At 46.8% G+C, this 27,168-nt stretch overlaps 1 long non-coding RNA gene across 1 annotated transcript in view; it reads left to right on the top strand.

The window, feature by feature from the left end:
• Nucleotides 1-6,449, top strand: part of LOC141075710 (uncharacterized) — a 108,384-nt gene extending 101,935 nt beyond the window's left edge. Inside the window, exons 2-4 of the long non-coding RNA XR_012227326.1 lie at nucleotides 4,835-4,976; nucleotides 5,059-5,209; nucleotides 5,676-6,449. This is a non-coding gene — a long non-coding RNA (uncharacterized lncRNA). The remainder of the gene's footprint in view (nucleotides 1-4,834; nucleotides 4,977-5,058; nucleotides 5,210-5,675) is intronic.
• The last annotated feature ends 20,719 nt before the right edge of the window (nucleotides 6,450-27,168 follow it).

Genomic DNA, 27,168 nt, shown 5'->3' with positions numbered 1-27,168 from the left:
CAGAGCTGGAGTGGTTATGATAGGCCTTCTGGCCGATAAGGCCATGGTTCTATTGACTGAGAGTAAGGTCAGTGACAGAGATCTAGGGCCTTCTAACAGAGTCCCTTCAATCGCCCTCCGAGATCCGGGCTGCAGTCGACAGCATAAAATTTAAAAGGTCACCACTAGAGAAAAAGGGATTCTCAGCAACGTTAATATCCACCTCACTCAGTAGCAGAAAACCAGTGACTACAAAAAAATTTGTAGGAGGATATGTAAAAAATTCTTATCTACCTCAGACCCAATACGGGAAGGGAAGTCCCGATAGTGGCAAAACTGGAATTTCGGCAGAAAGGTTTAAGATTGGAGTTAGCTGTCAGTACCCTCAAAGTACACATCTCAGCCTTGGCAGCCTTATTCAACTGCGACCTGGCAAACAATAGTTGGGTGACCAGGTTTATCCGGGCCTGTACTAGAACTGACTCTGTCCCGCCCCTACTTCTCCTCCTTAGGATCTACATTTGGTCCTATCATCTCTGACAGAGAGTCTGTTTGAACCACTAAACACAATATCAAATAGTGTTAACCTTAAAGACAGCCTTATTAGTGGCTCTCACATCGGCCGTAGGTTGAGGATTTACTCGCATTTTCAACAGACCCTCCCTACACTCAGGCCATGGGCAATAGAGTTGTGTTAAAATTAGATCCAGCACACTTTCCCAAGATGGTATCAAAATTTCATAGGGCTCAGGAGATAATCTTGTCATCCCTTTGTTCTAACCCGAACTACCAGAAGGAGGAGAGGCATCATTGCCTAGATGTGAGGAAATGTATCCTGCAGTATTTAGCGATAATGGGACCTTTGAGGAAACAGAGGGCCATATCTGTCTCATTCCAAGGGGCAAGGAAGGACAGACTATAAGCTAGAAAAAAAAAGCCATTATGCTCACACATAGCAGTGTAGGCAGGGCTATTCCAGAAAGTATAAAAGCCCACTCCACGAGGGCTGTGATGACTTCCAGGACGGAGAGAGCATACGCTACCCTTTACCAAATCTGTAAGGCGGCCACTTGGTCCGCTCCATCTACCTTTGTCAGACATTATAGGTTAGACCTATTTGCTACCTCTGATCTCGCATTCGGGAGAAGAGTGTTACAAGCAGTGATCCCTCCCTAAGAGAATACAAATCTCTGTAACTCTCTCATGGTGCCGTCATGTAAAATGGAAAAACACGGGTATTACATACCTGGTAATGTGTTTTTTTCATGAAACATGACGGCACCCTTATATACCCTCCCTATTGATCACATTGTTAGTGGGATACATTATTAGCATTATACACTCTCTTGGGTGTCGGAAATTTAGTGTAAAGGATGTATTATTTATATGTACACTAACCTGCGGTGTTCCTCTCGTGCTCTGTAAAACAACTGATGCGGAGAGAGGAGCCGCCCCTTTTATCTTGAAGGTTTCATATCCTCATTGGGCGGATCCCCTCTCTCGTGGTGCCGTCATGTCTCATAAAAAAACACATTACCAGGTATGTAATACCCGTGTTTTCCAGACCTACACCTTAGAGTCGTGTCCGTTTTTAAAACAGTTTCGTATATCTGCTGTTTGATTACAGTCAAAACTAGACAGACAGCGTGTGTCAGTCCATATACAAATACACGGAGCTTGACAATTTTACATACACACCGTACAGCGGTGTACGCTCCTCACACACTACCGTGTACCGCCTTCTAGCACGGACAAATAGAAGCTACCTGTGTGTGACTCTGGAAAAAAATACAGAGGAGTTTTTCAGTTTTTCCAGACCTACACCTTAGTCATGTCCGTTTTTCAAACAGCTTCGTATATCTGCTGTTTGATAACGGTCAAAACTAGACAGACACAGCGTGTGTTAGTCCGTATATAAATACATGGAGCTTGACAATTTTACATACACACACCGTACAGCGGTGTACGCTCCTCACACACTACCGTGTACCGCCTTCTAGCACGGACAAATAGAAGCTACCTGTGTGTGACTCTGGAAAAAAAAGCAGAGGAGTTTTTCCGTTTCTCCAGACCTACACCGTAGAGTCATGTCCGTTTTCAAACCGTTTCGTATATCTGCTGTTTGATAACGGTCAAAACTAGACAGATACAGCGTGTGTCAGTCCGTATACAAATACATGGAGCTTGACAATTTTACTTACATCGTATAGAGCAGTCCGAATCTCCAACAGTATTGTATATCTGCCGTTCGCATTACAGTCACTTTTATACCTAGTCAGCGTGTATGTGTGACACTCCGTAAATACATATATGGAGATTGTTAGTTGCACAAAAATCGTATACAGCTGTACACTTATGATACAGTTCCGTATATCTGCTTGTTGGTTTACGGTCCAATACATACTGTGAGAGTGTCTGTGACTAACATAATATATACGTTGATTTAAGGCTGTGTGCACACGGTGCGGTTTTACCCGCGATTCCGCAGCGGTTTTAACCCTGCGGAACCGCTGCGGTTTCCGCAACAAGGTACAGTACCATTAAAGTTAATGGTAAAACGAAACCGCTGTGCACATGGTGCGGTAAAAACCGCACGGTTTCTCGGCGGATTACAAAACGCAGCATGTCAATTATTTCTGCGATTCCGCAGCGGTTCTTCACCCATAGACTTATATAGAGTCTTTACAATCCGCAGCAAATTCGGCATATGTGCGGTTTTTGCTGCGGATTTGGGTGTCAAAACCGCTGCATAGGGAAGTGATGTCAGGCAGGAGGAAGTGTGTGGGCGGTGTGTAGTGTTGGGAAAAAGCAGGAAGTCGCTGTCATGGAAGGCTACCGTCGCATGGGGATCGATGTGGGGCGTCTGATCGATTTGGTATGTATGTATGTTTGTGTGTCTATCTGTGTGTGTGTCTGTCTGTAGTGTGCGTCAGTCTGTGTGCGTCAGTCCCCATGCGACAGTAGCCCCACAATTGTGCTCAGGCGCCGTATGGGACTGCTACCCCCATCCGGCTATAGGATGGGGGAGTAGTCCCTGCGGTGACTGAGCACAATTGTGCATGTAAAAAAAAAAAGTACAATGCATGTAACATTACACACATGTAAGACGTGACATACAACATAAAACATACATTACATACTCACCATACAGCACATGTTGTTCCCGAAGCCATTGTTCCCCTACAATAAAATGAAAAAAATAAACAAAATCTATACTCCCTGTCCACAGAAATCCATAATCGATTGTCCCACGGCGATCTTTTCTGTCCTCGGGCGATACACTAGCAGGAGCGGTGCTCCTGCAGTGTATCGCCGAGTTTCCCAGTGTTCGGCGGCTCCGGGACCTCGCTTTACGGCCCTCTTGCTGCGTGTGAAGTTTCCCACGCAGCAGTGCCGTGAAGGAGGTTACCTGAGTCACTGAACTCAGGTAAACTCTGGGCACATGCACAGTAACACACTACACGAGCTGAGCTCCTGGCAGTGTTTCTGTTGCCATGGAGAATGGTCACATCACCTGATGTGACTGTTCTCCATGTCAGATCATCGTGGGACACTCGTTTTATGGACTGCGACGGAACGGTAGGTATAGAATTGGTTTGTTGTTTTATTTTTTCTCTAGGTTGATCAAGGGCGTCGCATAGGATTGCGCGCAAAATAAATTTTTGGTAAAAAAAAAACTGTTTTATTTCATTAAAAATTTTTTTTTAAATGTCTGTTTTTTTTCAAACTTTCTCTATGGGCTTAATAATGGATCGGCGTCTTATTGACGCTTCTCCATTATTAACCGGGGTTAATGACACCTGTCAATCAAAGGTGGCATTAACCCCTTTATTACCCCACATCCCGCCGCCGTGGTGCGGGAGTGGGAAGAGAGGGGCTAAGTGCCGGAATTGGCGCATCTTATAGATGCGCCATTTCTGGGGCGGCTGCGGCCTCATATTTGTAGCCGGGGGGGCAATATCCATGACCCCTTCCTAGGCTATGAATATGAGCCCGCAGCTGTCTGCATAGCCTTTCTGGCCCTAAAATATGGGGGACCCCCACGTCATTTTTTTTGGGGGGGGGTCTCCCTTTTTTTGGAGCCAGAGAGGCTACGCAGACAGCTGTGGGCTCATATTCGTAGGCTGGGAAAGGGGACATGGATATTAACCCCTTCCCAGGTTGTAAATATCAGCCCGCAGTTGTCTGCTTAGCCTTTCTGGGCCCAAAATATGGGGGACCCCCACGTCATTTTTTTGGGGGGGTCTCCCTTTTTTTTGGAGCCAGAGAGGCTACGCAGACAGCTGCGGGCTCATATTCGTAGCCTGGGAAAGGGGACATGGATATTAACCCTTTCTAAGGCTGTAAATATCGTCCTGCATGTTTATTCTTTTTTTTCTGGCCCTCCCTTTTTTTTTTTTTTCCTTACAATTATTTTTATTGATGTTGGGGTTATTTGCTTTTGAACAGTTTATGATTTAAAATAGATCTGCGTCTTATTGACGCTTATCCATTCTTAACCGTGCCTAATGTCACCTATCAGAAAAGGTGACATTAAGCCCTATTTTACCACATATCCCGCCGCTACATGGTAGTGGGAAGAGAGTGGCTAGGCCCAAGTATTTCCGCATCTTATAGATGCGGACTTTCTTTGGCAGAGGCGGACTCATATGTACATGCGGGGGGGGGGGATCAAGATCCATATGCAAACATCGGTGGCATATCTAGAGCATTGCAGAATGCTGTAGATAATCCTCTGATGGCGGTACAGGCAGGTAATTGTACTCAAAATCGGTGGCATATTCCCTAAATTTAAAATATCAACTATTTTGTGTTGGTTACAGCATGTTAACACATTACTGTCTATACATTTTAGGTCCGGGACTATCCAGCTGTCTGGGACCAGGCAGAGGAGACCTACAAGGACCGATATTATAGGGACCTGTGCTGGACAAAAATTTGCCGCCAGATGTTTCCCGACTGGGATCAATTAACGAATGCCGTACAGTCTCAAATTGGTAATTTGCAAACTTTTTATGATGTCTAATATTATATATATTCGAAAATGTACTCAAGTTTTTCTTTTTGTTTGTTATGTAGAGAAAGATCTCAAGCAGCGTTGGCGTCGGTAATGGACCGTTTTACCAAGATTCTGGTTAACTGTTCCAAAAGTGGATCATCGCCAAGCAAGAAGCACTTTCCCTTTTTTTGAAGAACTCCAGTTTGTTATATCAAGCAGGAATGTGCGGAGGTATTTTTTTGAAAAACCCCCAAAAAAACTTGTAATGTGTTTAGCCATGTGTACAGTAAAAATTGGGTGCGTTGCGTAATTAACGCTGCGTCATGTTACATCGTTCAATTGCCAGGATACAGATGTTCCAGGACATTTAAGTGTATTTCCGTAAATGCTTTCAACACTATGCGTCCAAAGATGTAGGGATGAGGACTACCTATCACGACATGTTGCACGTTTATTGTACAACGCAGCATGTCTAGCTAGCTTGCGTAGGTGTTTTTGCTACGCAAGCTAAGTTTAAGCGTCAAATTATAGCATCATGTTATTTGTCATGTCTTTATTGAAAACAGGCTTTATCACCATGGTGCAAGAAAAAGGGAGCAGCACTTTTCGATGAGTGGGATGTTGGCTGTGTCCAAAGTGTAGCTTCTATGCCGCAAGGCTACATACCATGCTAATGTATTTTATTTTTTCTTTCCAGCACTCAAGGGAACATTGAACCGTCTAAACAGACCGGACAAGAGTCAGAAGATGGAGCAGGATCCTCTGGAGCTGGGGAGATCTGTTCACCAAGTGTCGAACAACCTTCTGCCGTTGCCACATGCTCTGCATCTGATGTAACATCTGCAACACCAGCTGCAGGAACATCTGGTTCGGCAGAACCTGTTGTTCGACACCAACCTGCCTGTCCGGTGGCAGGAGAGCCGACAAAAAAAAAACAAAAAAAAAAAATGAAGATCCTACTGTCAAGGCAGCGACGGATACTCTGGAGTTGATTAAAAAATCCACTTCAGAGGACCAGTATGATTTCTTTGCGCTGCAAATTGCAAGCCAAACTCGATCATTGCCACCGGACAGGCAGTCAATTTTCATGAGTGTGGTCCAGATGTCCCTAACGGCTCTAAAGGACCCTGCTCCGATCTTCAACTATGAACAGATTTGGATGGGGCTTTTTGGCCTATTCAGGGCCAGACAACAAGGCCCGCAACCTACAGCCCCTGTGCGCCAAGACAGTCAACACCACAGCTTCACCCAGCAGTTGCAGGCAGCAGGAGACTCCATATCAGATTGCAGTACTGGGTATGGCTATTACCCCCAGTACTACAACTTAAATTAAAGTTATCTTTTTGTTTTATCAGTTTTTGTTCTGTTGTTCTGAAATGGACTCATTTGTGTCCACAATGTTTTTTCAAATTGAAAAAAAAGAGGTTGACATGTTTGTCAAATGGTATTTATCCATAAATAAATTTATACGTTTCCAAAATTATTTTGTTGTCCTTCTTATGATCTGTCTTTTCCAGTCTCTATGCTCTACCTTACGTTATGCTTATTTGTCGTAGACTCTGCTCTGTTCTTCAGGTTACGTTCCCTAGCTCTTGTACCTTGCCTGTGTTCCTAGTGTACTTTTTGTGTATGCTTTTGAAGGCACGTGCATTTTCACTTTCACCTTTTGGAACAAGCTTTGCCGTGACGTCTTACACGCGTCTTCTGTACCTTAGCCCTACGTTGTCGCTGTGTGCCCCTTGCATGCGCCTGGTTGTAACCGTGCCCTCCTCTATGTGCCTCAGCCGGGTTTTCCATGCTTTCTTGCACCCACACTGTTTCTCGCACTGTGCGTTTTGTGCTTCTTTATCAGAAGGCTTTTTCGCTTATTGCTACCTTTAATCTCTGTTGTGTTCTGATCTGTATGAGCTGCGTTGAAACCTTATGTGTTGTCCGTACCCACCTGTTACTGCCTATGTTCTACTCTTTGCCCAGAAACCTGCCCCTGACATGTGTCTCTTCAGGACGTTGTGTTGAATCCTGCCTTGGACCATGTCTTGAACTGACGACCTCCTTGAATGAACCCTTGAACCCTGGATTGCCTGCCGGATGCACGTAGTCTGGCGTTGGCTGACATAGGTCCGGAGAGTGATGACTGCGGCCTGATGTCCGGAGATGATGTCCACATCATGATGTCCGGACCTGTTGATCGTTGCCAGATGTCAGGAGTCATATGCCACCTAACCCTTGTCTGAACCCAGGCGTGCCACCTAGCATAACATGCCTTGGATGTTGGCGTGCAGTCGCACGCACCTTGATGTGTATCACTTTGTCCTCATCATTAAGTATTTACACAGTTGTTACCCTTAATACAAGCTTTAATGACGAGAATAATGATCTTTAATAATAATCTTTATTTTTAGATAGCGGAAACATATTCCACAGAGCTTACAGTTTGCACACATTATCATCACTGTCCCCAAGGGGGCTCACAATCTAAATTCCCTATCAGTATGTCTTTGGAATGTGGGAGGAAACCGTAGAAGCTGGAGGAAACCCACGCAAACAGGTGGAGAACAGATGTTGGCCTTGGTGGGATTCGAACCCAGGAGTCCAGCGCTGCAATGCTACAGTGCTATCCACTGAGCCACCGTGCTGCCCTGTGTCCACACTAGGTCTTGTCTTGTATGATGCACATACTCTTTAGTCAGACACACTTGTGTCTTTCTTGAGCCGGCCTTCTAGATACAGCAGTCATAGTGCCTCACACCATTTTTATTGCCCCTGAGACACTCCATGTATTTGTGGTGGTTCCTCATAGTGTCAGCTCTCCCTGGTTGAGTGTGTGCCACAACCTAGATCGTCAACAGCAAAAGAGACCGTCATATTAACCTTAAACTATGGGATGTGTCTAAGTACATGTGTGAGTACATGTGTGAGTATGTGTGTGTGAGTACGTGTGTATGTGTGTGTGAGTACGTGTGTGACTGCATGTGAAGTACGTGTGTGAGTATGTGTGTGTGAGTACGTGTGAAGTACGTATGTGCGTACGTGTGTGTGAGTGCATGTGAAGTGTGTGAGTACGTGTGTATGTGTGTGTGAGTACGTGTGTGTGAGTGCATGTGAAGTACGTGTGTGAGTATGTGTGTGTGAGTATGTGTGAAGTACATGTGTGCGTACGTGTGTGAGTGCATGTGAAGTACGTGTGTGAGTACGTGTGTGTGTGAGTACGTGTGTGTGAGTCCATGTGAAGTACGTGTGTGAGTACGTGCGTACGTGTGTGTGAGTGCATGTGAAGTATGTGTGTGAGTACGTGTGTACGTACGTGTGTGTGAGTGCATGTGAAGTACGTGTGAGTCCATGTGAAGTACGTGTGTGAGTACTTACGTACGTGTGTGTGAGTGCATGTGAAGTGTGTGAGTACGTGTGTGTGTGTGTGTGAGTGCATGTGAAGTACGTGTGTGCGTACGTGTGTGTGTGAGTGCATGTGAAGTACGTGTGTGTGTCCATGTGAAGTACGTGTGTGAGTACGTGCGTACGTGTGTGTGAGTGCATGTGAAGTGTGTGAGTATGTGTGTGTGAGTACGTGTGTGAGTGCATGTGAAGTGTGTGAGTACGTGTGTGTGAGTGCATGTGAAGTACGTGTGTGAGTATGTGTGAAGTACGTGTGTGCGTATGTGTGTGTGTGAGTGCATGTGAAGTACGTGTGTGAGTACGTGTGTGTGTGTGTGTGAGTACGTGTGTATGAGTCCATGTGAATGTGTGTGAGTACGTGCGTACGTGTGTGTGAGTGCATGTGAAGTGTGTGAGTACGTACGTGTGTGTGAGTGTGTGTGAAGTACGTGTGTGCATGTGAAGTACATGTGTGAGTACGTGTGTATGTGTGTGAGTACGTGTGTGTGAGTGCATGTGAAGTACGTGTTTCTAAGTACATGTGTGAGTACGTGTGTGTGTGTGTGTGTACATGTTAAGTACGTGTGTGAGTACATCTTTGAGTACGTGTAATGTGAGTATGTGTGTGTACATGCGTCTGACTATATTTAGCAAAGCAAAATTGCAAACAAAAGGGTTGGACCAGGAAATTATCCTTTTTTTTTTTTTTTGTTCAAACAAGTCTACTTTGTAAAACTTTATTGATATGTGATGCTGTTGAAAACGCAGACAATTCCAGATTCCAAAAACGCAGCTAAAAACGCATGTTTTCCGCAGCAAAACCGCACCTGCGGTTTCTGCCAGCAGATGCGGTTTTTAGTGCGGAAAAAAACGCGGGATAATCCGCAACGTGTGCACATAGCCTAATTTGTTTAATACACCTTACACAGCTGGACACTCCTCATACAGTACCATCTCTCTGCTGGTATTTTTGGTACATTTTCCCAAACATGAGGAAGTATGGTGGAAGAGGCCGTGGACGTGGGCAGGGGGGCGCAACTGGTACTGATAGTGGTGGTGCATTGGCTGGTTCTGGGAAAAGCACAATAACAGCTAAGGCAGGAGGTGTTGAGCCTGCATCATCCTCTGGCCCAAGAAGGCCTGTAAGGTTGCCTTTTCTTGGAGTAGGAAACCCGCTTTTAAAGCCTGAGCATCAGGAACAGGTTTTGGTGTACATTGCAGAAACAGCCACCAGCTCTATTGCCTCCTCTTCTGAACGGTCGAAGCCTGCAAGCACGGAGTCGTCAGTGCAGGGTTCTGGTCATAAAAAACCCCTTTCCTTGTGTCCTTCACCACCATCAAAAGTTAAGGATGTGGCAGCCCAAACTTCAGATTACTCTATGGAGCTCTTTTCACATACCATGCCTGGGTTATCCAGTCAAATCCTGAATTCCCCAGGCCAAGATGAATCTGACATGGAGTGCACTGATGCACAGCCACTGCTAGATGAATCTGCTGGTACATTGACCCACAGCACTACATTGCCCTCGCAGTCTATTGAGCCAGAATCTGACCCTGATGAAACTCAAGTGCCCCTTCCGGCATACTATACCACCTTACACGGTGACACAGAGGAAGGTAAAGAGGAAGGTGCAGATGACTTTGAAGAGGAGGTGATGGATGACCCAGTTCTGGACCCGGATTGGCATCCATTGGGGGAGGAGGGTGGCGCTGGCAATAGTTCAGATAAGGAGAAGGATCCGCAGCAGGCATTGACATCGCAGCAGCGGTTATCTAGCAGACCCGTAGCTGTCCTAAAGTGTGGAACAAAAACTAAAAGAGTTGCAGGACAGCTTGACCAGACGGTCAACATAGCACTGCGTGCAAGGCCAGAAAATGTTTACCATAGTAGGAAGAGTGCAGTGTGGCACTTCTTTGTCCAAAATCCTACTGATGAGGCAAAGGTTACCTGTAAGAAGTGCGGAAGGACCTTTAGCCGAGGTAAACAACTCAGAAATTTGAATACCAGTTGCATGCTTAGACATTTAATCAACATACACTTGCAAGCGTGGACAGACTACAAAACCTCAGGTAGCACATGTGCTCGACTGAAGGTAGCCAACAATGCTCCATCGCTACCCCCACTGTAAGACCACCGCCACCATTAAGCACGCCACCAGCACTAAATGTGGAGGTGTCGTCGCAAGGCCAAAGCACTCAGGGAATCACAATGGTTTTGCAACACAACACTGAATCTAGGCTATCGCCACCAATACCATCACCAACCCCCTCTCACTCCATCGGTCCACCACTACTTCCCCCATATGCAGCTCTCCAGTCAAGCTCACCCTACCAGAGACTCTGAGTAGGACAAGAAAGTACTCATCCTCTCATCTGCGTACACTGTGTTTGAACGCCTACATTGCCAAACTAAACTCATTAGAGATGATGCCCTACCGTTTGGTTGAAAGCGAAGCTTTCGGTGACCTCATGGCCTACGCTGTCCCATGCTATGACCTACCCAGTTAGCACTTCTTTTCTCGAAAAGCCATCCCTGACATCCACCGGCATATGAAAGACTGCATTGTCCATGCACTAAAACAGTCAGTGAGTGGAAAGGTGCACCTCACAACAGATGCATGGACCAGTAGGCATGGCCAGGGCCATTACGTGTCCTTCACTGCGCATTGGGTTAATGTGGTGGATGCAGGCTCCACTGGGCCCAGCAGTGGTGGAACAGTGCTGCCTAGCCCACGGTATAGGAAACAGTTGGCTGTAGGCTTTTGCTCCTCCTCTTCCTCGTCTATCAGCGAAAGCTCGTCCACAGAGCGCAGTCGCACAAGCACTACATCCGCAGCTGGCAGTGTTGCACACGAGGTGTCCCACTATCGAACAGCTAGTTGTAAGCGTCAGCAGGCTGTGTTAAAGATGTCTTTGGGCGACAACAGACACACCGCAGAGGTACTGGCCGACTACTTGCAGCAACAGAGTCATGGCTGGGCAGTCTACATCTTGAGGCAGGCAAGGTAGTCAGTGATAATGGCTGTAATTTTGTGGCAGCCATAGCCCGTGCAAAACTCACACACATACCTTGCCTGGCTCACACTTTGAACCTGGTGGTTCAGTACTTACTTAATAATTATCCGCAGTTAACATCACTGCTCCATAAGGTTCAAAGACTGTGCTCGCACATCCGTTGCTCGGTCGTACACTCCAGTCGTATGCAGAAGCTGCAGCGGTTGCTTCACCTCCCCAAGCACTGCCTAATCATAGATGTTGCAACAAAGTGGAACTCCACCCTGCGCATGGTTGAGAGGCTGTGAGAACAGAGGTGGGCTGTAATGCATTTGTGGGAGGATAGACGGGCAGGCAGTTTGAGGGCAAACATGGAATTGTCGGGTGTGCAGTGGTCAAAGCTGAAAGACCTCTGTAAAGTTCTTCAGTGTTTTGAGGAATGCACACGGCTGGTAAGCGCAGACAACGCCATCATAAGCATGAGCATCCCACTTATGCGTCTGCTCATGCAAAGTTTGACGCACATTAAGGATCAGGATGCAGCGGAGGAGGAGGAGGAGGGAACCCTTGATGACAGTCAGCCATTGTCTGGTCAGGGAACTGTCCTGGACGAGGTGGAGGAAGAAGAGGAAGAGGAGAAGGATGAGGGGGATGATTATTTTGGGCAGGAGGATGTTTCTCAGGGGGCAAGAGAAAATGTTGGCATTCCAAGGTCAGGGACAGTGTTTGTGCGTGACTGTAGGGATGTGTATTTGCCAGAAACTGCTCCTCCACCCACCACGGGCAGTGCATCATTGACACCTGGAACATTGGCCCACATGATTTAGCGAATCCTGCTTTGAGCAGGGGGTTGGACCAGAAGGCCCAGGAGGTCCCTTCCAACTCTACGATTCTATGATTCTATGATTCTATGTGCAATTATGCCTTGCAGATCCTAAAAAGGGACCCCCGCATTGCCAAAATGATGAGGGATGACGACTACTGGCTGGCCAGCATCCTCGATCCACGCTACAAAGGCAAATTACACAACATCATGCCACAGGAGAACCTAGAGATAATATTGGCAAACAAACAAGCAACTCTGGTAAACTGTTTGTTTGAGGCTTTCCCAGTACACAGCAGCGGTGCTGGTACTCCCACGAGCTGTAGTGGGCACAAAGGAAGAGGTGTTTGTGGTGCACACAGCAGAAGTGGCGTTGGAGACAGGGCTTTAATAACCATGTTGTGGAATGATTTCTCAAGTACCGCTCACACGACTGCTAATACTGCATCGATTAAAAGTGACAGGAGGCAGCAGTAGTCAACTATGGTTACAAACTACTTTTCCTCCCATATCGATGTTCTCCCTCACAGGTCATTCCCCTTTGACTATTGGGCCTCTAAACTGGACACCTGGCCTGAATTGGCACAATATGCCTTACAGGAGCTCGCTTGCCCTGCTGCAAGTGTGTTATCTGAAAGAGTCTTCAGTGCTGCTGGATCAATCTTGACAGAAAAAAGGACCTGTCTGTCGACCCAAAATGTTGATGATCTAACTTTCATTAAAATGAACAATGCATGGGTTTCAAAGGATTTTGTCTCACCTTCCCCTGGTGACACATAGGTTACCAGAAAAGTGCCTCGGTTTTATCCTCCTCTTCCTCAGACTTGCCCAATTATGCCTTTTGCAGCAGCTGAATGTCCAGCCAACACATCTACATATGCCAATTTTTAAACCTCCCTAACTAGGCTGCCCACCCCTCCCCCAACGGCTGGGGTCAAGACCTGGCGCACCCGAGCAAGTGCTGTTGCTCTGAACAGGTGGATGGGCCCACTGATGGCCGACGGCAATGGCACATGGCCCCTCATAGTACAATACAGTGTCTCAGACGGTGGGAAGGCCCACTCGCCATCAGACACACCAGTGTACTATGAGGGGCCCTGTGCCAGTACCGTTGACCACGATTGTGCCCCCCCCTGCTTGCTCATGGCCACAGCACTTGCATGTTGCAATACTTACCTCTGCCTGCTCCACCGCTGTGTAGTCTGGGCAGTTAAATCCTTCACAGGGATGGCCACTAGAAATTTCGTGTATTGATCAATGATGGTTAAGATGTAGCTATGGCCTGTCCTGCTGGCCTCTACCTTCAGATGATCAATGGCTACCATTTGAAATGGACGTCAACTTACAAGCGGATGCAGTGGTGGTTTATGATCACCTTTCACAGTTGTGATAGTCACAGACGTGTGACATTCCTGCCACCATTTTTCAATGTCTCCTCTCATGCCTATCCAATAATATCGCCTACGGCCTGAGGCTTTTGTCTTTTGCACTCCAAAATGACCAGATACATCATGTGAAAAAACACTCCGGGATCGCCTTTGCTGGGGTCAAAGGTCACGTGCATTCAGCATGAAACTCAGGCGCAGAGCTGGGATTCGTGTATAACTGACCCGGGGTCAGGTTTATTAACGGTGAAAGCAATGCAAAAGGAAATAAAACATAAAACAAATCCTTGCCTGTCCGGCACTAACTAAACAATGGACAACCTAACTACCAACTGGCGGGCTTCTCCCGTCCAGCCAAACCACAGTTGCAGTGGGCACTGCTTCCACTCATGTGTGTCTCTCACACAGACAGGCTCTCTGTGTTCCAAGGCTGAGACACTCACACAACCACCTTGCATCCTTTTATATCCACCTCCCATTATTCATTAGCAAGCAGGTGCGATACTGACCAGACTAGGCCACATAGGAAAGGTATCTGGGCGAGATATACCTGCCCTCATCCACTATTCCCACATGATTCTCACATATCCCCCCCCCCTCTGCTCAGACCACTCTGGTCGAGCAATGAGACCCGCCAAACAGTGCACCCGGGACAGGGCATCTGCATTCCCCATCTGTACCCTTGGGCGGTGCTCCACCGTAAAATTGTAGGCCTGCAGGGCAAGGAACCACCGGGTCACCCGGCTATTCCGTTCCTTGCTCAAGTGCATCCACTTGAGAGGGGCATGGTCAGTGATCAGCCTGAACCTTCGGCCCACCAGGTAATATTTGAGGGCCTCTAGAGCCCACTTAATGGCGAGGCACTCTTTTTCTACGACTGCATACCTTTGCTCGTGTTTATTCAGCTTCCTGCTGAGATAGAGGACTGGGTGTTCCACTCCGTCCCTCACTTGTGAGAGTACGGCCCCGATACCGGTATCAGAGGCATCCGTTTGTACCACAAACTCGCTGCGGAAGTCCAGAGTCACCAGTACGGGCTGAGAGCAAAGTGCCCGTTTTAGGCTATGGAAGGCTTCTTCAGCCGCTAAACTCCATTTAATCATGATGGAGTCTTTCCCTTTTGTAAGATCCGTCAGGGGGGTAGCGATGGCTGCAAAATTGGGTATGAACCGGCGATAATAACCGGCGATCCCCAGGAAGGCTTGCACCTGCTTGTTGACAGGTTGTGGCCAGTCCTGAACCGCCTGAATCTTATCAACCTGGGGTTGAACAACACCCCTCCCAATTACATACCCCAAATACCGGGCTTCTTCTAGCCCGATGTGACATTTCTTGGGGTTCGCGGTTAGACCTGCCTCCCACAGGTCGTCAATCACAGCTTGTACTTTCTGGAGATGAGTCTCCCAGTCCAAGCTGTAAATGACAATGTCATCCAAATAGGCCGAAGCATACCGCCTATGTGGCCTCAAGACTCGATCCATCAGTCTCTGGAAGGTCGCCGGTGCCCCGTGCAGTCCAAACGGCATATACACATACTGAAATAAACCTTCCGGCGTAGCAAATGCCGTCTTTTCTCTGGCAGCCTCCACCAGAGGGATCTGCCAATACCCCTTTGTTAGGTCTAGGGTCGTAATATACCGGGCTTTTCCTAACCGATCTATTAACTCGTCGACCCGGGGCATGGGGTAGGCATCAAATTTTGAGACCGCATTCAGTTTCCTGAAGTCATTGCAGAACCGGATGGTGCCGTCCGGTTTAGGAATTAGCACAATCGGGCTGGACCACGCACTGTGCGATTCCTCAATGACTCCTAACTAGAGTTGAGCGATACCGTCCGATACTTCAAAGTATCGGATCGGAATGGATAGGCCGATCTTAAAAAAAAGTATCGGTATCGCCGATTCCAATACCGGAAGTCCCATTCAAGTCTATGGGACTTCCGGTATCGGAATAAGAAAAACCCTGTTTTTGCCTTGTACAGCCTCTCTGGTGTCTGTACGGGCCTTTCGGGGGGCTGTGCCGGCCTGCCAGGGGGTCTGTGCAGGCTCCGGTGGTCTGTGCCGGCCTGCCGGGGGGCTGTGCCGGCCTGCCGGTGGTCTGTGCAGGCTCCGGTGGGCTGTGCCGGCCTGCCGGGGGGCTGTGCCGGCCTGCCGGTGGTCTGTGCAGGCTCCGGTGGGCTGTGCCGGCCTGCCGGGGGGCTGTGCCGGCCTGCCGGTGGTCTGTGCAGGCTTCGGGGGTCTGTGCAGGCATCGTCCGATGGGACTACAAGTCCCATCGGGCGATGCCTGCTACAATGACAGTGATTGACACATTAGCCAATGATGGGACAGTAGTAGTCCCATCATCCGGGTAATGTGTTGAATGTAAAAAAAAAAAAAAAAAAAAAATTGCATGCTACATACATGCTACATACATACAACATGCATACTACATACATGCTACATTCATACTACATACTACATACATGCTACATTCATACTACATATATACTACATGCAACATACATACTACATATATACTACATGCATACAACATGCATACTACATATATACTACATGCAACATACATACTACATATATACTACATGCATGTGGCATAAAGCAATGGCATAAAGTGAGACTAGGGACTTTTTTTTTTTAAGTGGCGGAGGAATACAGTGCGGAAGGATACCTACCTTCCGTCATTGGATTCCTGCAGCCCGTAGAGAACGGCAGCATCAGCTGATGCTGCCGTTCTCTACCCAAGATCGTCGTGGGACACACTCGTGGACTGCTTCGGATCGTGGGTGAGTATTTTTGTGGTTTGTTATGTTAATATTTATTCTGTAAAAGACAATGGCTTCGGGGAACAATGTGACAAGTATTGGTAAGTATGTTACTCTATGTTATATGTACTGTATGTCTATGTATGTATTGTATGAATGTATTGTATGTAGTATGTATGTAGTATATATGTGGTATGTATGTAGCATGTAGTATGTACATGTAGTATGTATGTAGCATGCATGTAGCATGCAGTATGTATGTAGCATGCATGTAGTATATATGTAGTATGTATGTAGCATGTAGCATGTAGTATGTATGTAGTATGTATGTGGTATGTATGTAGCATGTAGTATGTATGTAGCATGCATGTAGTATGTATGTAGTATGTATGTAGTATATATGTAGTATGTATGTAGCATGTAGTATGTATGTAGCATGCATGTAGTATATATGTAGTATGTATGTAGCATGTAGTATGTATGTAGCATGCATGTAGTATGTATGTAGTATGTATGTAGTATATATGTAGTATGTATGTAGCATGTAGTATGTATGTAGCATGCATGTAGTATATATGTGTTATGTATGTAGCATGCATGTAGTATGTATGTAGTATGTACACTCACTGGCCACTTTATTAGGTACACCTGTCCAACTGTGTGTTAAGACTTAATTTCTAATCAGCCAATCACATGGCGGCAACTCAGTGCATTTAGGCATGTAGACATGGTCAAGACAATCTCCTGCAGTTCAAACCGAGCATCAGTATGGGGAAGAAAGGTGATTTGAGTGCCTTTGAACGTGGCATGATTGTTGGTGCCAGAAGGGCTGGTCTGAGAATTTCAGAAACTGCTGATCTACTGGGATTTTCACGCACAACCATCTCTATTGTTTACAGAGAATGGTCCGAAAAAGAAAAAAAATCCAGTGAGCGGCAGTTCTGTGGCCGGAAATGCCATGTTGATGCCAGAGGTCAGAGGAGAATGGGCAGACTGGTTCGAGCTGATAGAAAGGCAACAGTGACTCAAATTGCCACCCGTTACAACCAAGGTAGGCAGAAGAGCATCTCTGAACGCACAGTGCGTCGAACTTTGAGGCAGATGGGCTACAGCAGCAGAAGACCACACTGGGTACCACTCCTCTCAGCTAAGAACAGGAAACTGAGGCTACAATTTGCACAAGCTCATCGAAATTGGACAGTAGAAGATTGGAAAAACGTTGCCTGGTCTGATGAGTCTCGATTTCTGCTGCGACATTCGGATGGTAGGGTCAGAATTTGGCGTAAACAACATGAAAGCATGGATCCATCCTGCCTTGTATCAACGGTTCAGGCTGGTGGTGGTGGTGTCATGGTGTGGGGAATTTTTTCTGGGCACTCTTTGGGCCCCTTGGTACCAATTGAGCATCGTTGCAACGCCACAGCCTACCTGAGTATTGTTGCTGACCATGTCCATCCCTTTATGACCACAATGTACCCAACATCTGATGGCTACTTTCAGCAGGATAATGCGCCATGTCATAAAGCTCGAATCATCTCAGATTGGTTTCTTGAACATGACAATGAGTTTACTGTACTCAAATGGCCTCCTCAGTCACCAGATCTCAATCCAATAGAGCATCTTTGGGATGTGGTGGAACGGGAGATTCGCATCAGGGAAGTGCAGCCGACAAATCTGCGCCAACTGTGTGATGCCATCATGTCAATATGGTCCAAAATCTCTGAGGAATGCTTCCAGCACCTTGTTGAATCTCTGCCACGAAGAATTGAGGCAGTTCTGAAGGCAAAAGGGGGTCCAACCCCTTACTAGCATGGTGTACCTAATAAAGTGGCCAGTGAGTGTATGTAGCATGCATGTAGTATGTATGTAGTATATATGTGGTATGTATGTAGTATGTATGTAGTATGTATGTAGTATGTACTGTATGTAACATACATGTAGTATGTATGTAGTATATATGTGGTATGTATGTAGTATGTATGTAGTATGTATGTAGCATGCAGTATGTATGTAGCATGCATGTAGTATATATGTAGTATGTATGTAGCATGTAGTAAGTAGCATGCATGTAGTATATATGTAGTATGTATGTAGCATGTAGTATGTATGTAGCATGCATGTAGTATGTATGTAGTATGTATGTAGTATTTTTTTTTTTTTTTTTTTTTTAACATTTAACACATTAGCCGGATGATGGGACTACTACTGTCCCATCATTGGCTAATGTGTCAATCACTGTCATGGTAGCAGGCATCGCCAGATGGGACTTATAGTCCCATCGGACGATGCTTGCACAGACCCCCGGACATCAGCACAGCCCCCCGGCAGGCCGGCACAGCCCCCCGGCAGGCCGGTACAGACCCCCACAGGGTGCACAGACCACCGGCAGGCCGGCACAGCCCCCCGGCAGGCCGGTACAGACCCCCACAGGGTGCACAGACCACCGGCAGGCCGGCACAGCCCCCCGGCAGGCCGGTACAGACCCCGGGCAGTCCACACAGCCCCCCGGCAGGCCGGCAGAGACCCCCGGAAGGCCCGAAATGACGGCGCATCATGATGCGCACACACCGCGCATCATGATGACGTCATTTCGGCTGTCAATCAACTTTGAACTTCCGATTCCGATGCCGACTTCCGATATTGAAAAAATATCGGAAGTCGGTATCGGAATTCCGATACAGCAAGTATCGGCCGATACCCGATACTTGCGGTATCGGAATGCTCAACACTACTCCTAACTCTAACATTGCCTTCACTTCTTGGGAAACGGCTTCACGGCGCGCTTCCGGGATTCGGTAGGGCTTTACGTGAACTGTGACACCAGGTTCCGTTACGATATCATGTTTCATTAGCATAGTCTGCCCGGGTTTTTCTGAGAAAAACTTTTGGTTGTGAAGTAGAAACTGCCTGACTTCCGTCTTTTGCCGCTCCGAGAGAGTCTCTGCAACCCGTACCTCCGGTACGGTATGCGAGAAGACAGGATGGGCCAGCTCCGCTGACAAGGCAGACCGATCCTTCCAGGGCTTTATCAGATTTACATGATAAATCTGTTCAGGTTTCCGTTTACCTGCCTGGTATACTTTGTAGTTTACTTCCCCAACTCTTTCCTTGATCTCAAAGGGGCCCTGCCACTTGGCCAGGAACTTACTGTCCACCGTGGGGACCAGGATCAACACCCTATCTCCGGGTGCAAAAGTACGGATCTTGGCGCCCCTATCATAGATTCTTTTTTGGGCTTCTTGAGCCTGTATCATGTGTTCTTTGACGATAGGCATAACAGCCGCAATACGGTCCTGCATTTGTGTGACGTGATCTATCACTGTTTTAAACGGAGTGACCTGACCCTCCCAGGTTTCTTTTGCAACGTCTAACAGTCCGCGAGGACGTCGGGCGTACAATAACTCGAAAGGCGAGAATCCCGTGGAAGACTGGGGTACTTCCCTGATGGAAAAAAGCAAATACGGAAGTAAATAGTCCCAGTTCTTCCCATCCTTGTCTATCACCTTTCTCAGCATCTGCTTCAGAGTTTTATTGAACCGATCAACCAACCCGTCTGTTTGAGGGTGATACACGGATGTGCGTAACGGTTCGATTTGTAACAATCGGCAGAGCTCCTTCATTATCCTGGACATAAAGGGGGTCCCCTGGTCGGTGAGTATCTGTTTTGGTATACCGACCCGACTAAACACATGCACCAGTTCCTTGGCAATCGTCTTGGTGGCCGTGTTACGCAAAGGGATGGCCTCCGGGTAACGAGTGGCATAATCCAAGATGACCAGGATATGTTGGTGTCCACGTGCAGACCGTGGAAGGGGCCCAACTAAATCCATCCCAATCCTCTCAAACGGGACTTCAATAATAGGTAGGGGTACCAAAGGGCTACAGAACCGGGGCTTAGGTGCAGAGGCTTGGCAGTCAGGACAAGACTCACAATATACACGAATATCGTGATGCATGCCTGGCCAAACAAAACAGTGTAATATCCTTTCGGTGGTTTTCTGGACTCCCAGGTAACCTCCCATCACATGTCCGTGGGCCAGGTCCAGCACCTGCCGCCGGTAGGGTTTTGGCACGACTAATAGTTGCACCGTATCTTCCCCCTTTTTCTCTATCTGATAGAGTAAATCATTCTCCAGAACCATGTAAGGATATGCCAGCCTAGAGCCAGGTTCAACGGGTACCCCATTTATCACTTTTACATTTGTCCTAGCCTGAGAAAGGGTAGGATCCTTTATTTGCTCGCTTTGGAAGTCATCTTTCTGAACTTCCAAATCCGGCAAACGGGGAGGTGGACGGCTGTCGGCCTCCTCCTCTTCCCCGGTCTCCTCCGTATCACCCGCCATGACTGAAAACGGGAACTGTAGGTCATTTCCAGCAGACTCTTCCCCCGAGTCTTCCGGGGAGACCTCTTCCAGGGGTTCGGGACCCACACGCGCCCTGGGAGAAGAATCATGTACACTATTACCCGAGGGCATCAACTGATTCTCCCACAATTGCCAGAAGTGGGGAAAATCCCGGCCCAGGATAACATCATGCAATAACGCCGGGACGAGTCCCACTTTATGTTGCACAGACCCATAGGAAGTAGTAATGCATATGACCGCGGGGAGGTACGAACAGGTGTCTCCATGCACACACGTTACAGAAAATTTGTCTGATGGTCCAGTCGGGGCTGACACCAGACTGGCCTTCACCAGAGTCACCACACTTCCCGAGTCTAACAATGCCACCACATTTTTGCCATCAACAATTAAATCACACAAGTGTTTTTCCACATCTTTTTGACCGGCATTCACACTCACCACCCGTGCAACCATAGACATGCGGTTTTTAGAGTCTGTGACGTCGCACTGCATGGGTTCAGTGGTGACCGGACAGTTCGCAGCAATATGTCCCATCTCTTGGCAGCGGAAACACCTAACGGGCCCCTTGCTTAGACCATAGTTCGTTACTCTCGGCCTCGCAGTGCGGGCAGTCCCGTTTTCCTCCCCCACTGTCTTAGGTATTTTTCCATCTCCCCTACTCCCTGGAACAGTCTTACCGGTTCCACGTGGAGATGATGAAGAACGAGGTGGGGTAGCGTCGTCTCGGAGTCCTTCCGCCACGGAGTAACGTTCAACCAGATCCACCAGTTGATCTGCTGTCGTAGGATTTCCATGGCTTACCTACTTCCTCAGTGCTGGCGGTAGAGCTCTCAGGTACTTGTCCATGACGACTCTCTGGATTATCTCTGGCGCTGTCAACACCTCGGGTTGTAGCCACTTCTTCGTCACGTGGATCAGGTCGAACATCTGGGACCGCGGTGGTTTATCTGGTTGATAAGTCCATTGATGCACTCTCTGTGCACGGACAGCGGTCGTCACTCCCAGCCGGGCCAAGATCTCGGCTTTCAGTTTGTCAAAGTCCTGCGCGGCTTCAGGCTCTAAGTCATAATAAGCCTTTTGGGCCTCACCGGAAAAAACGGGGCAATCAGGCCGGCCCATCGTGCCTTCGGCCATTTTTCTCTCACCGCCGTCCGTTCAAACGTGGTCAGGTATGCCTCGACGTCATCTTCGGTCGTCATCTTCTGCCAGTACCGACTCACGTGAATCACTCTCGACTCAGCTTCCAGGTTAAGCTCAGGTAAGCTTGCCAAGCACTGCGCCACCTGCTGGAGAAGCGAACGATCGGTAACTGTCATGTCCACCAACTCCTTCAGCTGGGCCATCATCACCCGATTAGCTTCTTGCTGGACGGCGGTGGACTGTACCAGCGCTTTCACCACGTCCTCCATGCTCATGCTTGCAACGTGATGCCCGCATTCTCCACCACAATGTTATAAAACACTCCGGGATCGCCTTTGCTGGGGTCAAAGGTCACGTGCATTCAGCATGAAACTCAGGCGCAGAGCTGGGATTCGTGTATAACTGACCCTGGGTCAGGTTTATTAACGGTGAAAGCAATGCAAAAGGAAATAAAACATAAAACAAATCCTTGCCTGTCCGGCACTAACTAAACAATGGACAACCTAACTACCAACTGGCGGGCTTCTCCCGTCCAGCCAAACCACAGTTGCAGTGGGCACTGCTTCCACTCACGTGTGTCTCTCACACAGACAGGCTCTCTGTGTTCCCAGGCTGAGACACTCACACAACCACCTTGCATCCTTTTATATCCACCTCCCATTATTCATTAGCAAGCAGGTGCGATACTGACCAGACTAGGCCACATAGGAAAGGAATCTGGGTGAGATATACCTGCCCTCATCCACTATTCCCACATGATTCTCACAATCATGATAGGCAGTGAGGACCATGGGTACATCTCTCCATGTGATCACAATTTGATGGAGATGAGAAACGGTGATGTGATCCACGCTACTGCGATAAAGCAATCCTTTCATCAGAACATTTTTCGCTTTCTCCACAGACACAGTAATTGAAGGTCTGCATCGCCTCTGCAACGTCTACCGGGAGGTTTTCCCGCGATGAGTAATTCCAAAATTTCTGCTAACACTCGACTTTGCGTCTATACTTGTATCCATGTAGTTTCCAGTAGCGGAGATTCTTGACTGGCTTACTGAGATTGAAATATATATGAAGATTTAAAAGTACCACAACACTGTATACTGGTGTACGCTATGAATACCTTTCCCTTTTTCAACTTTTTTAATTCTGGTGTAATACATAGTGAGCCTGTGAGTGTCTGTGTCTGACTCCGGAAGTATAGATGGAAATTTAACCCTAGACTGGACACACCGGGTATGTGCTGATACAGTACCTTGTTTCAAAAATTTGTATTAAGGTATCATCTGTAGGATAACCAACTGTGGGGGGGGGACCCTCTTCTTGCCGCAGACAAACATGAGACTGAGACAGAGTTTGTATTGAACAGGTCCGTTTTTAGTGCCCATCCTTCTGTCGACAACAGCAATTCACCACAGATGTTTCACATTTCTCTGTACACAGACCCCGGTACCTTCACTTCCTTTGTAACTATAATCATGGCGTCCTCTGTGGCTCTTCCACTGTGGTTGGCCTAGGCCCAACCACCACAGCGCTGCACCAGTCTGAGCACACCGTCCGTATGATAGCCCCAGGCCGTCTTTGTCTGCGGCTACCATCCTCTGGGCCACCCCCCCGTGACCGCCTCAACTGTCAGTTCTCTCTGGAGCCTTTCCACTGTCTCGATTTCCTCAGCAGAACTTCCTCTTTACTGTGCTCCCTTCGATGACTGACTCTTCCAGAACCATCCCTCAGCCTTTTATACTTCCAGTTCTGGTAACTCTGCCCACCATCACCTAACAGTTTCTCTGACCAATGGCAGCTATTCAGTCCCACTCCTACACTCTCCACTGCCCTCCAATGGGCAAGCTAAAACACTGCACCCTTTCTCTTTATCTTAGCAGTTTCACACCTACACTGTGCTACAACTCTGCTTCTCACTGCAGGCTGGTTTGTCTGTCAGTCCACCTTCCCTACATCATCCATAGTGAGTGAGCATGTGTGGATTATGCCTTCTATATATACGGTGAATCGGAGAAAATTTTTTTTACACTATACTCGATACAGCTTGTATCTTGTTATACAGTACCTTTATTCGACATTTAGCATTACGGTCAAATCCATACTATGTAAGCATCTGAGAGTGACTACGGGACTATTTATATGGAGATTTCAATTGTACCCTAAAAAATATATACTTGCTATCTTGTTATCCAGGACCTTTTTCTACAACATTTTTTATTATGGTCAAAACCAAACTGAGTGAGCGTCTGAGGGTGACTACGGAAATATATACCGATATTTTCAATTTGGTCAACACTGTATACAGCAGAACGCTTCGGATACAGTAACCTTTTTAGCTATTTAGATTCTGGTGTAATCCATAATGAGCCTGTAAACGTCTGTCTGTTACTCCGGCAATATATTTGGAACTTTAAGATTACCCCAACACTGTATACAGCTGTACGCTTGTGTTACATAACACATTTACAGCTTTTCATATTCCTGTGTAATCCATACCGGGCCTGAGAGCGCTTGTGTCTGCCTCCTGAAATGTATACGGAGAATCAGAATGTTTACACTATACTATATATACCTTGTATCTGGTGATACTGTACCCTTTTTCAACTTATTTTTTGGGTAATCCATACTGGGCCTGTGAGCATCTGTGTATGCCTCATGAAATATATACAGAGATTTACTGCTATCCATAGACTGTATAGAGCTGTGCGCTTCTGATACAGTACCATATATCTGCTGGTATTTTGGGTCCATTTTCAAAAACATGACGAAGTATGGTGGAAGAGGACGCGGATGTGGGCATGGAGGGCCACCTGGTACTGATGGTGGTGGTGGTGCATCTGCTGGTAGTGCCAAAAACACAATAGCAGCTAAGGCTGGAGGTGTTGAGCCAGCGTCATGGTGTAGCTCTGGAAGGCCTGTAAGGCTCCCTTTTCTGGGAGTAGGTAGACTGCTTTTAAAGCCGGAGTATCAGGAACTGTTTGTGACTTACATTGCTGAAACAGCCTCCAGCTCTATCGCCGCCTCTTCTGAAGTTGTAAAAAATGCAAGCACTGAGTCGTAACTGCAGGCTTCTGGTCAGGAGCAACCCCTTTCCTTGTGTCCTTCACCCACACCAAAAGTGAAGGATGTGGACGCACACACCTCAGATTACTCCATGGAGCTCTTTTCACATACCATGCCTGGGTTAATTAAAAATAGGGCCCATCATGTACTGGAGCATTGTAAATGGGGCAGATCAGACACTGGAGCAGTGTCTAAGGGGCTCATTATACACTGGAGCATTCTAAATGGGGCCCATTATATATGGAGCATTATTAGGGCCCATGATACACTGGAGCCTCATCCATGAGGCCCATCATGTACTGAAGCATTGTAAATGGGGCAGATCAGACACTGGAGCAGCATCTAAGGGGCCCATTACACACTGGAGCATTACAAATGGGGCCCATTATATATGGAGCATTATTGGAGCGCATCATACACTGGAGCATCATCCATGAGGCCCATCATGTACTGGAGCATTGTAAATGGGGCAGATCTGACACTGGAGCAGCATCTAAGAGGCACATTATATACTGGAGCATTACAAATGGGGCCCATTATATATGGAGCATTATTGGAGCCCATCATACACTGGAGCATCATCCATGAATCCATGAGGCCCATCATGTACTGGAGCAATATAAATGGGGCTGATCAGACACTGGAGCAGCATCTAAGGGGCACATTATACACTGGAGCATTACAAATGGGGCCCATTATATATGGAGCATTATGTGGAGCTCATCAGATACTGTATGGAACATTATATGTGACTAATTATTTGGTATGGAGAAATATATGGGGCTCATTATTCTGTATGGTGCACAATGTGGTGGCCATAACACTGTATGGAGTAATAAACTGTCATGTTTTTGAGCTATTGTACAATTTAACATAATCAGTCATGTCATTTAAGCAGTGAAGTATGTGTCATTGTACTATACCTATATTTCTTTGGCGTATCGGAGCGTCATGAGTTGTGGTATGTGTTAAAGGGGCGCACTGACACTCTTTGGCCCAGGGCACACGAAAACCTGGAGCCAGCCCAACCCCCCACAACTTTAGCCAAATAACCCCCAGTTTTCAATGCGTAACTATTATAAGGAAGTAAATTAAGGTTGACAAGCTTTAGTTATTAGAATTGATGTTTTTGGCATTGAAATGGGCACTGTAGGTGTGTTTACTGTCTTCCAGTTCCTGACGACTTTGCTTCCCCATTGACTTGCATTGGGTTTCGTGTTTCAGTCGGCCTCCGACTTTTCCCTGTAGTCGGCCATTTCGTTCGACCCGACTTTTGCGAAAGTCGGGTTTCATGAAACCTGACTCGACCCGAAAAAAGGCAAAGTTTCTCATCTCTACCTATGATGCTGTAAGGCCAGACAATCACAGTAATGCCACACCAAAGATGGTGCTGGCATTACTGTGATTGGCCAGCAAGCCCAGCATGTCTATTGGCTGCAAATAAAGCATCAAACATGGTGGGAAGGTCATTCGAATATATTGAGGCGAATACCAAATTACTCGCTGAGTAATGAATAGACCGAATAGCGTACTATTCGTGCGAGTAAAGAATAGTGTCGAATGTATTCGCTCATCAATAGTTATGGCTTCTTAAAGTGGAATTTAATCATGGGGTTCTCCCATTTTGGTCACTAGATCAACTTTATTCTCATTTGCACAAGGAAAGGCTAGAAGCAATGGGATGAAACTGAATGGGAGGAGACACAGATTAGATATTAGAAAAAACTTTTTGACAGAGTGATCAATGAGTGGAACAGGCTGCCATGAGAAGTGGTGAGTACTCCTTCAATGGAAGTCTTCAAACAGAGGCTGGACAGACATCTGACTGGGATGATTTAGCGAATCCTGCTTTGAGCAGGGGGTTGGACCAGATGGCCCAGGAGGTCCCTTCCAACTCTACGATTCTATGATAATGAATAAATATTGATTTAAGTTTTGTTGACCTAAATGTCATTTTTTCTTTTTGCATTGCAAGAGTGCAAGATAAATCTATAGATATATCCATAGATATATCTATAGATATATCCATAGATATACCTATAGATATATCCATAGATATACCTATATATATATATACAGTATATCCATAAATGTATCTATAGATATAACCATAGATATGTCTATCTTTTGATATATCTATGGATATATATAGATAGATGAATAATAGCAAGGCCGATGTTTATTAATGAACAATATGTTTAATTTAATGACATGGGGTCCCCCTATATTTTATAGCCAGAAAGGCTACGCAGACAGCTGTGGGCTGATATTCATAGCCTAGG

Source organism: Dendrobates tinctorius, unplaced genomic scaffold, assembly GCF_039654945.1.
Source record: "Dendrobates tinctorius isolate UK_male_01 unplaced genomic scaffold, ASM3965494v1 ptg000015l, whole genome shotgun sequence".
Taxonomy (NCBI): domain Eukaryota; kingdom Metazoa; phylum Chordata; class Amphibia; order Anura; family Dendrobatidae; genus Dendrobates; species Dendrobates tinctorius.
Note: the sequence above shows the minus strand (reverse complement) of the source record. Positions and strands in the feature narration are given on the sequence as shown.